Below are 14,335 nucleotides of genomic sequence, written 5' to 3'. Positions count from 1 at the left end.
GGTCTTTGAAGATATATATTGTCTGATTTGATTGCAGACAATATAAAAACACAAGGTTATTTTTAAAGTTAATGCTGCATCATCCGCCTTCTCGTCTCATGTCTTTTACCTTTAATCAGGTCTGAATTTCCATGACAATTCAGAATAAGTTTTTCTTTCTTTTTGTAAGAGCAGCTGGTGACACATATTAAAAATATATTAGAAATGTTTAAATATTGAGTTCAACCCTTCACTTGGATCATCCCACTAGACTCAGCTTGACCCTTTGCAGGCCTGGGGTCACTGCAGGTTGCCCTCATTAGTAACAGGGGGTCTCCACCTCGACCCAGTCTGTCACCCTGTCTGTGTCCTCTCTAATAGAGCCAAAATGACCACACATGAGCCGAGGTCTCTACCCGGACCGTAACCTATAACCTCGGGAACTTACTACGTTCTTTGCCTCCATTCATATTCACTCGGACTCCAGCAATCCGTTTAGTCAATGAAAAGGGAAAAGACACATGCACACAAGAGATCATTTCCTCGTCCTGCCCTCGGCTCAAACCCAGGACGCCCACACACACACACACACACACACACACACACACACACACACACACACACACACACACACACACACACACAAGCACACATTCACATCCTCCGGTGCTCATGCAGCGCATTTCCGGGCTGGACCGAAAACAGAGGGAGCCAGTGAGAGAGACGGAGCAGGGGCTCAGAACGGGATTATTGGGGAAGAAGAAGGGAGGCAGAGGAGGGGGCTGAGGCAGAGCAGGGGGCCCCTCTCTGCTTTTCAACGGACGTGTGAACAAAAGCCTGGTCAAACTGTCGGGCCCGCAGCCTAGGGTGTTTACTGCTCTTGTATCTATGACCAACAAATCAAGGATCCCCCCACCACCACCACCACCTCCACAGCTCGACTCCCCCTGCTGCCCCTTTTTCCCTTGAGCTGCCTGGCTTTATTGGGAACAGCAAATTAAGGAACCATCCATCTGGGTGTGATCACCAATTACGGAGGGAAGCTGTCAGCATGCATTAAGGCCTGCAGGGAAGGCGGGCGTGTTAGGGCGGCTTTTATGAAGAGGGAGGCAAGGGAGGGAGTTAAGGAGCAAGAAAGTGATTGGATATGATTAAAAAATCTCCTAGAATTTGAAACATTTTTGTTGTTTTTTTAAGGTCTGAAACATCAAGAACTCATTTGGCCCTTTCCTGATAACTCATGCGGCTTGTTGTGTTTGTCTCGTGAAAACAGTCCTCTCATTATTTGCCGCTTTGCCGCTCCAAATAAGCCCGACATTGTTCGCAGAAGCGAGGATGAGTGAGTGCACTATTTCAGCGAGACATAAAGCGACCATGTAAGCGATATAAATATGGTAAAAACTCAATGCAGCTTATAGCCGGCCCCCTTTTGTCACTGCTCATTGGCACAGGCCGTGATTCCCTGTAACACTTCTCCTCCGGCCAGCTTTCTCACAACACAATAGAGCCGTCATTAACTTTTTGCTCCATCGGAATGCTGAAAGACCCCGTCGTCCAAACGCCCCCTTCCCCTCCCCTCCCTTCCCTCGTTCCACCATGCATCCCGCTTTTCTCTCCGCTCGCTGGTTTTCCAGGGCCCTAATTTGCGAAGGCCAGGTGTGCGCGGACCCACAGTAAGGGGGGTAAGGATGGGTGAGGAAACGGGTCGTCGTGAGGGAATAAAGGGTGGGCGGCACACAAAGGGGTCTCCCACAAACAGAGGGCATGGGTGCAGACTATTTTAGGGGCATTTTCTCTCAAATAATGGTTTGAATGTGTTTTCTGTTTTACGTCGTGGTTCCTAACTACAAACCTTACTTTCCTCGTTTTTGAATGATTCGATTATTTTGCCTCTTTAGGCCCCTAAAATTGACTTTTTGGTTGAGCTTGTCAATACCAGACGGCATAATGGCGAGGGTTTGCTAGTGGCTTTGTTTCAAGAGGGTCACTATCCAAAAAACTTCACAAAACTGCATATGAGTGACTTAAACCTGTATTTTCAGATTATTTTGGCTTTAGAAAACACATGTAGGAAATACAACACTAACATATTAACACCTTTAAATTGTTGTTTGCAAATTTATATCAATGTTAGCACTTATGTGAAGAGTTTCTGGTCACTTGATGAACGTAATTCCAACATTCACTCTCTTTTTGCTCTGTTTTAGTCTCCTCCAACTCCCGAGGGAAATATCTAACTGCTCTATGCTCCTCAGTCAGTTGCTAACTGTATTAGTGTGTCATTTGTTGTAGCTTTTTTAGAGCTTTTCTTGCTAAAAAGCAGCAGTGAGAGTGAACCAAAACAATAAAGGCGTGGGTCAGAAAACCAAAGCAATGGGCTGAAAGATGCTAAAATAGTCCATCGAGCTGAGAGGAGCTACAATGTGAGGTGATAGTTCTTTGTTTTTGGCTTTACTGGTAACACCTTTTGCATTACATGTAGTCATTTCATCATTTACCATAAAAAAACATTAGCTATAGCTGCTTTAATGTTAAATGTTTGTACACTCACTACATTCAGGTGCAGATTCAATGTGCATTCACGTTTGTCCCTCTGTGCTGCTCCTGAATTAGATCTGTGGGAGTTTATGTGCAGAAAACTATGGTTTCTATGTGATGTGTCACTTTGAATATGTGCTCTGGCGGTGAGCAGGAGTATGAATGTGTGAATGAGTCATTGTGTGTGTGTGTGTGTGTGTGTGTGTGTGTGTGTGTGGTGGTGGTTGTGGGGTAATTGGAGAATGAGGAGGGGAGAGAGCTACAAGTCGGTCCAAAGTTGTTCACCAGCCAGCCTGCCAGGTTGAGTGAGTTGCTCAAAGCTGTGCAGCTCTGCTTTTTTGGAGAGACACAGCGGGTGGGTGAGGAGGGAGTTGGCAGCAGAGGGAGGAGGAGGGAGAGGTGGGGAGGACCAGGACTAATTGCCACTAATTGAATTGGATGTGCTGATCAGATGGGAGGCTGTGGAAGTAATCTGAGTTGTCACAGCAGATAACGCTGGGCCGTCCCAGAGTGTCCGCCTCATGTGACAGCCTGTAACATAGCCTGCGAGAGGGCACCGGCCCCCTTTGTCACCACCACAAAAGGGGAGAGAAGCAAAGTTGCCAGTTACAGTGAGAAGCGACGGGCTCGGAGCAGGAGGAGGGAGTGGTGGAGGGGAGAGGGCAAGGGCGGAAGAGGAGGAAACGAGGAGGGGGAGAGATGACTGAGATGAAAGAGGAAAGCTGAGGAAGGGGAGATGTTCAGTGGATGAAAACAGTGGTAAAACGAAGTGAAGACGGGGAAAAAATGGGGGCGGGAGGAGGCGAGACCGTGGAGGGAAATGCATTTTGAGTGTGAGAGTGCAGAGTCTGCAGGTTTCATTCACAAACAGCAGGAGCTTCATGTGCCGAGGTTGAAGCAGAAGGTTTTTACTCCACTGGGTGCACATATGCTCGACCCCCCCCTGTTTTCCAAGATGTCATATGGACCAGCATTTAAGATTAATGTTGTGGTTAATTATCAGTAAAAAATAATTACAGGGCACTTGAAACATTCATTTTCTGATCAGCCTTTGTGTGAATGGTACATCACTGATCGTCAACTTCAAGCAAATTAGCAAAAGCAGCAAACTGAAAGAGTCAAAGGTAAAACAAAACTGTGAGAGGCGATAGGTGTATTAAGTGAGGTTAATGTTTGGAGAATGAGGTGCAGCAAAAAGCAACAATGGAATTAATTATGATAAATGACACTATTAGAGACAAAAGAGCCCGCTAAAACGTTTTCAGGTTTTATATTTTTGCTTTTATGTTATTGTAATTCAGCTCTGATTCATTATGTGTCCAGCAGAAGATGAACTACTTTAAGCTTAATTAAAAGGGTTATTTCTTCACATGAAACAGACTCAAGTAAAGCAAAAATGTGGTTTTGTAAAGATTATGTAAAAGTTCAGATCAAGCAATTTGAATGCAAATTATTTCAACATTTTGCTAAAATTTTAAAGAATTTTGCCAACTTTATGAGCATTAGTTGCCTGTAGCTGCTATTTCTTGTACTTGCTGAAATCGGTTTCCAAAGATGATCTGATACAAATGCTTTGATAGAGTGCTGAAACAATTTGATGAGTCTGTTTTTCAAAGCTGAGCTGCAGTACGTCCTTGATTTTTGTGAAAGGACACACAACTCCCCGCACACCTGGAGGGCGTGAATGGCCATAAATGCCTGTAAATGATGGATGATGATGATCAGTAATTTTCCTCTGAGCTTTTTTTCTCATTGCTGCTGCATTTGAGTGGATTCCCAAAGCACACCTGCGTTCACTGCAGCTTCTGCAGTGCCCTGCACAGCCGCCGCCGTCGGTCACAGAAACACAAGATAATGCGAGTACAGGTGGGCGGCAGACAAAAAAGAGGCAGAGAGGGGTGAGAAAAAGCCTGAGAGAAGTACAGAGTGACTGTGGGTCTTTCCCAAGCCTGCAGCAGTCCAATTAAGCAGGATTTCTCCCACTCCACATCTGACTCACACACACGCACACACACACTTACAACCACAGCAGCTGTGCAGTCAGTTGGTGCTATTGAGGGAGGGGTTAAGTCTTGTCAGTGTGATGAAAGCAGAGTTGTGTGTGTGTGTGTGTGTGAATCTGAGCGTGCGTGCATGTGTGTGTGTGCGCACATTTGTGCATTTTTATGTCACTATGTATATACACCCTGCAGATTCGAGTGTGTGTCTGCGCAGCTCAGAGTGTGTGTTGTGTAAAGGGTGAGTTATGAATGCGGCGGGCATCCCGGGGCACGCAGATGTGTGAGTGTGGAGGACTAAGCCCTGGCGAAGCCCGCTGCGAGAGGTCACGACCTTTACAGAATCAGTGCCTCTGCATGTCAGGGCTAATGGAAGGGCCCCACCAGCTGCACAGAGAGGAGGAGGAAGAGGAGGAGCAGGCAGAGGAGGACGAGGAAAAGAGCGAGAGGTAGGAAAAAATATGAAGAGTGAATAAAGACTGAGGTGGGGGAAATAAAGGGATGATAGGAAGATTTGGGAGTTGGAGGGAGACAGTGGGAGGAGAAATGGCGAGGAAGAGGAGAAGAAGAGGTGCGAGTGAGGAGGGGCGGGAGTGGGAGGGTGGAAATTTTGAGGGCTGTAAATACTTTAGGAAGAGAAAAGCTGGAAAGTGGGAAGAAGAAAGCAGAGAGAGAAGCCAAGAAACGGTGGACGAAATGGAAAGAAAGAGGGAGGATGAGCAGCAGGAAAAGCAAGGTAAGGATGAAGAAGAGGGTCAGGAAAGCTGAGATGAGGAAATAAAGGGGACACGTTTGGGTAGGAATGCATGCAAAGAGGGAGGAGTGATGGTATGATGGCGTGATGGACAGATGAAGAGAGAGGGAGAAATGGGTGTGGCCTTGTGATGAATGCAGATATTTTTCAGGTTGGAGTCCTCCGTCTGGTGTCGTCCCTTCTCCCCCTTTAATGTCGCACTTCCTGTTTGTTTTTCCTAATATGACCATCAATGCAAAGTCTATGGCCTTTGCACAGTATGAGGAAAATCATCTGTTGCACCTAAATATACTTAATCAGGTGAACTGAGTGTGATTGGTTGGATTCTTTAGGGCCATAATGAGGATGGACCAAATACTGTCTATCTACTTTTAATCAAGTGCTGTGCTTCAGTACCGTTTGAGGTACTTTCTTTATAAAACATACATCTGACAGCTGTAGCTGGTGGTTAATTAGCAGATTGAAATGTGTAGAAACATGTGAACTTATAAAAGTAGTTTTTTTTATATATATTAACACACCAGACAATGTATAAAATAGCAAGATCAATATAATTTTACCTTAAAGGAAAAATAACTACAATTAAATACTGCTTACCTCCCACTGCATCGGTAATAATAATCAAGTAATACACAGTTTTGGGATAATATAAAAACCTGTAGGAGGCTGTCCGACAAAATGAGTACTTTTTGCTACAGTTTTAGTACATTGTACAGATAATGCTGTATTGAATACGCATTTTAATGCAGGACTTTTATCTCTAATGGCATATTTTTACCACAATGGATCTACTTGGCTTTTGCCCTTTGAGGGTCTGCAGCTACATTTTTACAGAGAATCATATTTCTAATCTACTCACTGGCTGAATCTGAAGCAGGCCGTGTTAATGCATATCAGTATATGTGTGTTAAAGTGGCCATAAATAATAAATCCCAAATAATGATCAGCTGCCAGCTTTCGTCTGAGAAACATAATTAACTGAGTAAATTTTGCATCTTGTAAGTCATTCAGGCCCGTTCATTTGTAGTAAAAAATGTATTTTTAAGGACATAAATTTGAGATCATTGTCATTTAAAAGAATGTAACATTGTAAGAAATACACTTACTCAAGTACTGTACTTAAGTACACGTTCAAGGTACTTATACTTTACTTGAGCATTTCCTTTTGATGCAACTTTATACTTCTACTCAACTACATTTGTCTGACAGCTTTAGTTACTTTTCAGATTGCAGTTCTTCTTTTCATGTTTGAGTGTTCGTGACGAGCTGAAGGATTAGGTGTTCCTCTGTGGGTACACAGAAATTATTCTTCTGCCTCTAAAGTTAATTTTAAAGCCGTCTTGGATTAGCTGTAAAAAGCATCGTCACAAAGCTGAAAACAGGCTGTTTTTCTGAGCCCATGAAAACTTTTTAGAGATCCGTGGTACTCACAGGACCGCGAATCTCTAGTAGAACATGGTGCACTGCTGTAGATTAAACTAGCCAACAGTATATAAAGCTGTTCAAATGAGCTCAACCTGAAAGATCAACAATTAAAGATACAACCTAAACATTAATGTAGCAGCAACAGTAATCCACAAACGTCAGACATGATACTAAAAAACTGACATTTTACTGCAGAAAAAGTACTTTACTTTTGATACTTTAAGTACATTTTGCTTATTTTTACTTTAACCCGAGTAAGGTTTCGAATGCAGGACTTACTTACTTCACCGTGGTATCAATACTTTTTCTCAGGTAAATGATCTGAATACTTCTTCCACCACCAAGAAGATGTGTGATTGCGTTTGAAAGAGTATTCAGGAGAAATTAAAATGTGTTTAATCAGGTAAGTGATGTGAAATGATGTTCTGCACTGGTGAGAACAAATCAGCTCTGACGTTTATTGAAGAGAAAATAAGCACCAATCAAGCTGAGATGACTTAATGAACAGCAAGTTATGATTCGACAGGTCGCAAATTTATTTCATGGAACAACACTTATGCTAATTCATGCACTTTAGAAAATAATTCCCATCCCTACAGACAGACAGACAGACAGACAGACGCCTCTATCAGGCCAGTCTGCTGACCGTGTGTGTGTGAATGCATGTATCTGTGTAAACTTCAGTGTGTGTGTGTGTGTGTGTGTGTGTGTGTGTGTGTGTGTGTGTGCTCAGTGTTCATCTGCAGACAGTGCCACTGTGTGCCCACCATGACCAGACACCCCGCTTCCTCTCCTGTCATGACCCGGAGACGGTGACCGGGCCGTCTGTGCCACTTTGTGCCGGGTTCAGCAGACGGCTTCCCCTCCTGACATCATCACTGTGAGACGGTGATGTAGCTGCCATTACAGGAGACGGGGCAAAAGCCAGCGACGGAGGACACTGACGGTGTGTCTGGTATTTTGTCGGGCACACAGTGGTTGTTTTTTCTTGGACACTGGGAGTTCAGTCTGGTGTGAGCACATTTTTATTCATCAAAATAACCCTCAGGTGATGGTGAAAACAGGTAAAAACCTCCAGATTCTGCTCACTAGCTCCAGTAAAAAAAAACATTGTTATGAGATTCTGTTTTGTCACAAGCAAGAAAATCTTTTTTTTCAGTTTTCATTGCAGTTTTTCAAGAAGAGAAAATTAGATTTTTTGCATTCTTCTCAGTGTTTTCTTTTAATTTCTAATCTAAATTCCAAGCTCAAATGTCTTCCCCTGCAGTTAGAAGACTTAGAGCTCGGTGCGGAAGGAGGAACCTGTTGAGGAGAGCTGGCAGAGCAACAGGTGGCAGATGACGGAGTTAGAGTGACACCTACAGAGCTGAGGATGGAAAAACCACGAGCTGCTGCTGCTGCTGCTGCTGCTGCTGCACTCCCAGCCTGAAGGAGCAGACACTGGCTTCACGGTGAACGTTTGGAAGTGTGAAAGTATGTGAACCTATAGCCTTGATCAGTCTAGATAAGGATTTTTTTTTTTTTTTTTTGTGGGGATAGACAAAAATCATATAAACATATATTAATAATGCGGTTTATAGCTTAAGATAATTTGCTTCTCCCAAGAGAGGCTTTTATAAAAATACATATACAACAAGAATACATCAATCAACCAAATTTTGTGTCGTTTTTTCGAAGTTCAAAGTGTAATTGTTCATTTATTCTGTTTTCTATTTAATGTCCATCCATCCATTTGAAAAGAAACCCTGAATAATACTTTTTTTAGTACCTCCTTTGAGGGTTGTAAACATGCTTTTAATACAACCTTTTTTTTTCTTTTCAAGAATATAAAAGAAACTCCTCAAATTCTTTGTCGTTTAATTGTGTCTCAACACAAAGCAGCCATACAAGAATCTCGCCGACGTGAAAACAGAGTCGAAAATGATCAATTTAATTCAATTTGAAATACTTAATTCATCCCTGAGGAGGAAATCTGAGACAAGCCGGTGTGCAAATACAATAAAACACAAAAAGCACAGGTTTAAAAACAATCTGAAAACACGAAATTCAATAGTAATTAAAGGATGAAAGCAACATCTACCGCTCTGCAGCAGCGTCTGACACCACAGAGGAGCAGCACACCGCCGAAAATAATATATATCACATAATGTTTGATCCAACGGTAAGAATCTCAATGAGCGTTCAGTGCTACCTTCATCTTCACACACAGAGACAAGAGATTTGATACCACAGTACAACTGATGCATTAAATATGAGGCGCTCATATCCACGTGTTTTATCGCCCTTCAGGAGGGTTTAAAACAAGCCATTCTGCAGGTGAGGACGTCCCCTTGAACCTGTAGCGTCTGCAGGGTTTGACCGACAGCCACAGCGGCCACGTTTGTGAGTATTTCCCCTCAGTTCAGTGGATCAGTGAGCGACTCTGCCTGCGCTTGTGCGGAAATGTGCGCTGGGACTAATCACAGGAGAATATTGTCATTTACTCACACTAATAGACTCGGTCATCATCCTCTGGTCTAAACCAATGCAGAGACAAATCCCCCGCAGGGAATTGACTCACAGGCTGCTATTCTCAGCCAACCGGACTCATTCATTTCATCACCTGCAGCCTCCAATATTCATGTGCCTCCTCGTGAATCATAAAATACACTAACATGAATGCACTTTAAATCTGTGACTACATAGTGATGTAATATGAAGTGGCCCACATATTAAATATCCCATTACGCGCTTATAAAAATCCCTGCTGGCTCCGACCAGATGGTTAAAGGATAGTTGGGGGTCATGGAAAATGATATCCTTCTGTTTTGAGGCGAACATTAAAAAAAAAGTGTTGGTGTTTGGACGAAACGTGATGGCTCGGACGACGAAGGAGAGGAGAGAGAGTGTGAGGGAAATGAAGTGGATGGGGCCGGCGGTGGCGGTGGCCCTGTTTGTTTGTGTTTCCAGCGTACAGTGGAGTCACCAGGAGGCCAGCAGTGTCTGCGAGGCTCTGCTGTCACAACGCATCCCGTCTGCCTCCATCCTTCCTCCCCCGCCTCCTCTCTCAGCATCCTCTTCTCTGAATTCCCAGAAACATGGATCCTGTCTGTCACCATTCTGTACAAAAAAAAAGCAAAAAAAAAAAACACACCCTCTTCTTATCACTCACGTCTTAAGATCTACCTTTCACTCCCTGCTTCTCCTGCACTCCCACCCAAAGCCTTGTCTTACACAAAGGTCACGACCCCGCTGACCTCTTGTTGACCCCAGCTTGACCTCTGCAGGGTAGCTTCTCTGTCAGCTGCAGCTGTGGTGCTGCTAAAAGCCCGGATAATCCAATCACACAGTCATTAGTGCTGAGTAGGCCAGAGCCGGAGCAGGTGAGTGTGCATCTCCCTCATAATCTCTCTCTCTCTCTCTTTTACTACCATTCAGTTTGTCTCACACACGATTTTCTCCGGCAGATAATCACAACCATCCCCTCTTTGTCACATGCTCAAAAACACATCAGATCAGTGGCGTTAAAACCCAACGATCTGTCACCTCAGTCCAACTCTGCTCCGAGCGCTGAACAAGCAGATGCTGCCGTATAGTGTCATAAACTAAACCAGATGTTTCTGCTTCATTAAACCTCTGCTTTTAAACAGAGTCGTGGACCGGCATTTGTGGATGCAGATGAGGGAGGGGTTGCCAGGATAGCGATTTCAGGATGACAGGCATGTGCGGCGTCCGAGCCAATCAAGGCGGAGATGGAAAGACGACGGCTGGGTGGATTCAGCTGCAGGGGCTTTGCTTTTTTTTTGATGGTTTTCCAGAGCTGAAAACCTGCATCTCTTAATGATTGTAAATACCAATTAAAATTAATTAGTAAGATGGTGCCCACGCCTTTTATTCTTGTTTCATGCTGTCTGTTATGATGATGCCTCCCTTTTATTCTTGTTAGAACTTACTTTATTAATTACAATTAAAAACTGTAATGATTTTAGCCCAAACACTGCAGTATGATCTGCATATAACTAGAAATGTATTAGATTATTCATACCTTTCGTGCACCGTAACTGTTTTTACTGTTTATATCATTCTCCCTAAATTCAATTACATCTCTTTTTTATATCTTAATGTCTTTCTATTTCTCATGTGAAGCACTTTGAGTTGAAAGATGTTGTTAAACACCTCGCTTTACTAAAAATGACCCCAAAATTGTAGGTATCAAAGCATTTCTATTGACCAAATGTAAACAAGTTAGTGTTACTCTCAAATTGAGTATAAGGCATTATAAATAAGGCATTCTGAGGAGGCAAGCCTTTTAGAAAATTTACAAATAACTATAATAAATCCTAACGCCCTTAGCAAAAGCACTTTTTTTAAAAAATATATATATCTTTCTTAACATTTTTGAAGCTTTGCAGTGTGATGTTTTCCCATCCATCTCGGACATCTAACACCACCATCACTTGGTGTAACGCAGCAGAAATATGTTCTTTTTAAAAATGTTTAAGCTCTTCAGTGATCTTATCTGCTGCTGGTCACCTCATTACAAACTCTGCTCAAGCTCACAGTATTTTATTTTCATTTGTCGAAAGTTTGCGAAGACAGCAAATATGTCCAGATGTCCAGATGTCCAGATAGAGGAATGTGTATAAAATGCATTTAAAATATTTCATTTAATCGTCTGATGCAGCAATAAAAGGTCTTTATGATGAGGGCAGACGTGCAGCTGTGTGGCACGTCCTACGTGAATAGTAGGTCTATAAAATCTAGCCTACGTTTTGTACCTGTCATGTCAGGATGGCTGAGCGGTCTAAGGCGCTGCGTTCAGGTCGCAGTCTCCTTTGGAGGCGTGGGTTCGAATCCCACTTCTGACAGCAAATTTTTTTTTTTTTGCATTGACAACATTCTCTCGTTTTGATAGTACGCACGCGATAACCCACAACTAAATAACTTGTTGTTTACATCAAACAAACAATTCAAACGTATTTCTCCAGTAACCATGTTTTCCAGCCGGCAACTTCCGCATTTAATACGTTTCTCTTTATTGTGAGACTTTTATTTTGAAAAATACACCGACTCTCCTCCATTGATTTTAATTCGCAACAGTCACGTTATGGGTACTATGGAGTCCATAATACCCATAACGTGACTGTTGCGACTTTAAATCGGCATCTTTTTTCATGTCTTTCTAAAAACATTTTAGATTTAAAATATTGTTCTGTTTGTGCCTAAAAGCCAGCACATTTAAACACAGAGTCCACAAAAACACTTAAAATAGCATGTAACATATTCGCCAAGTAATAGTTCGGTAACACTTTACCCCTCTTTAGCATTCATACAAAATATACAAACATTTTGAAAAAAGGATTATAACACAGTATAATGCAGTTGTACACAGCTGTAAAGACAGTCTTAACTAAATTACAGAATTTGTCAGCTATTTAACATATGCTATAACATACATGTGCTGGACACATTTACAGTGATTACATGTGGAGCTCGAGTGATTAGAGACATTTGTTTAGCAGCGGCTGATAGCTGAGCAGCACCCACCATCACACGGGGACGCACGAAGTCAAGGTAATGTCACTGTGTATCTGAGATCATTTGTATTTAAAGTTTTATTGATAAATTACAAGTCAGTTGTTATGGTTGTGGTATGACATTATTAATGAATGAGACAACTACAGCTCTGCGGTTAGCATGCTGCCTGTTTTGCTATCCTGTTTACTTTTAGCATTAGCTATAAACTTTACGTTTACTGAGAACATATTTTTTTTAAACAAGCAGAAGCATGACTCTCAGCCTGCTGTAGTCAAATAAGTTGCTGCTCTCCTGATGATTACATCTCACACGGAGTACATCAACCCGAGTCACTAGCTTAGCGTTAGCTTGTAGCACTAGCTTAGGGTTAGCTTGTAGCACTAGCTTAGCGTTAGCTTGTAGCCGGAGCAACAGATGCGGACGTAGGACAGGGAGTTAGCTCGATCATCTTAGAACAAACTGCAAAAACTAGTAGTCCACAAACCTGCTACCACCAGTGAAACGCTGGTTAGTCTTAGCATTAATTATAAACTTGACTACACCTGAATAAAAACTATTTTGGAGCCGTGGATAAAGCAAGTGCACCAACTTTGTTTCCTGATCCACTTTCAGGTCCACTTTCTAAAAACCCCAAAAGTCTTGTTAATAATCATGAGGACATGACCTCAGTGTTGGCCTGTCTGACCACATTTAGGTAGCATTTTATAGAAAGTTATAAAAAATTATTGTTATATAAGAATATTAAGACAGTATCTTCCAGAGAAAAGAGAAAATACTACATTTCTCAGTGGTATCTGGGGTTGTCATGTATATAACTGTGCTGCACTTTTTTTTTAAGGCCTTTTTTCCTCACACACATACCTGACATTCTTGTTAAAATGGCCAGAACGAGAAGAATAAAATCAGCCCTCGTTCTCCATATGAAACAAAACAGTGTTTAAGAGTGTCACGAAGGCCAGAGGCTCGCTGGGACCCCAAGCAAGCCTTGTTTAGTCTTTGTGTTGTTTCAGAAACAAATCCTGCTGTCTCCATTTAACCAGAATTTAAAAGACCCGGTTTTAATGAGCGCCGAGTTCTCTGACAATGTCGCCCACTGCAAGAAACACCAGACAACGGCTAATGTTAAGTGACAATTTCACCTTTATTAACATGGTGAGGAATCATTAGTAAAGGTCAGGGTGACGGGCTGGAGGAGGTTGTGGTGCTCAGGTGGTGCCTGTAAAGGGAGCAACACTGAGAGAGAAAAGACTCATTAAATCACAAGGACGTCACTGCCATCAATCACTGCAGCTTTTTATCTGTGTGTGTGTTGAAGATGATTTAAAGGCAGAAGGTTTGAATAAGGCCTTTTGATTATTTTAGATTACCCAGTTTGACCAGGAATTATTTAAAATATTTATTGTCCCGTGTCTGTTGCATGAGGAAATCTTGCGACCAATATCGTTATTTAAAATTTAGCCATTCAGCCGTCAGATAGTGACATGTTTTAGCGCAAAATACTTAATACAGACAGCCTAAAGCGTGGCTGTTTTTGTAACTGATATTGAAATAATCTAAGTTTATTCCACAAGTTAAAACCTTGGAGCATTACTAGACTCTTCTGTTGATTGTAATAGTATTAACGGTCCATTACAACCATAACCACATCTTTTAGTCTGTTATTTTCTAAGAGGACATACTTGAGATTTGCCTCTGCTTGGAACAGACGGTGGAGTTAAACCTGCCTTTAAGATTTATTTTAATGCACTTCATTGTTCTCTCTGCTTCATGTGTGGAAACATTGTACACCATATTTAAAATTAAGAAAATATCCAAGTTTTGTCCTCACCTGTTCCCTGCAAATGACTTTTTCTGCTTCTGGCATGTTCCTTCATTACAATGAACACTGGCACTGTTTATTTTGAGTTGATCCTACATACACTGTCCTGCTGCTGTAAATACTAGAGGGCCAAATATTTATTAATCCACAACTAAAAATAGTCCCTGACAAATGTGCTATTTTCTCATGTTTGTCCTATAAAAAATTGCAGCGGCCACCTGTTTCAGGAAATTACTGAGCCTGTTTTAAAAGTGAAATTATATCTGTGAGCCCCTTCTTTTAAAGATTTATGTCTTCAGTAGGAAC

General features: G+C 42.1%; 1 non-coding gene across 1 annotated transcript; it reads left to right on the top strand.

Annotated features, from left to right (window-relative positions):
- Positions 1 to 11,457: 11,457 nt before the first annotated feature.
- trnal-cag (transfer RNA leucine (anticodon CAG)) lies at positions 11,458 to 11,540 on the top strand. Its single transcript has one exon. It is a non-coding gene; the product is annotated as a tRNA-Leu (tRNA).
- Positions 11,541 to 14,335: the final 2,795 nt, after the last annotated feature.

This window comes from Chaetodon auriga, chromosome 24, assembly GCF_051107435.1.
Source record: "Chaetodon auriga isolate fChaAug3 chromosome 24, fChaAug3.hap1, whole genome shotgun sequence".
Classification (NCBI taxonomy): Eukaryota; Metazoa; Chordata; class Actinopteri; order Chaetodontiformes; family Chaetodontidae; genus Chaetodon; species Chaetodon auriga.
This window is presented reverse-complemented; position numbering and strand designations above follow the sequence as displayed.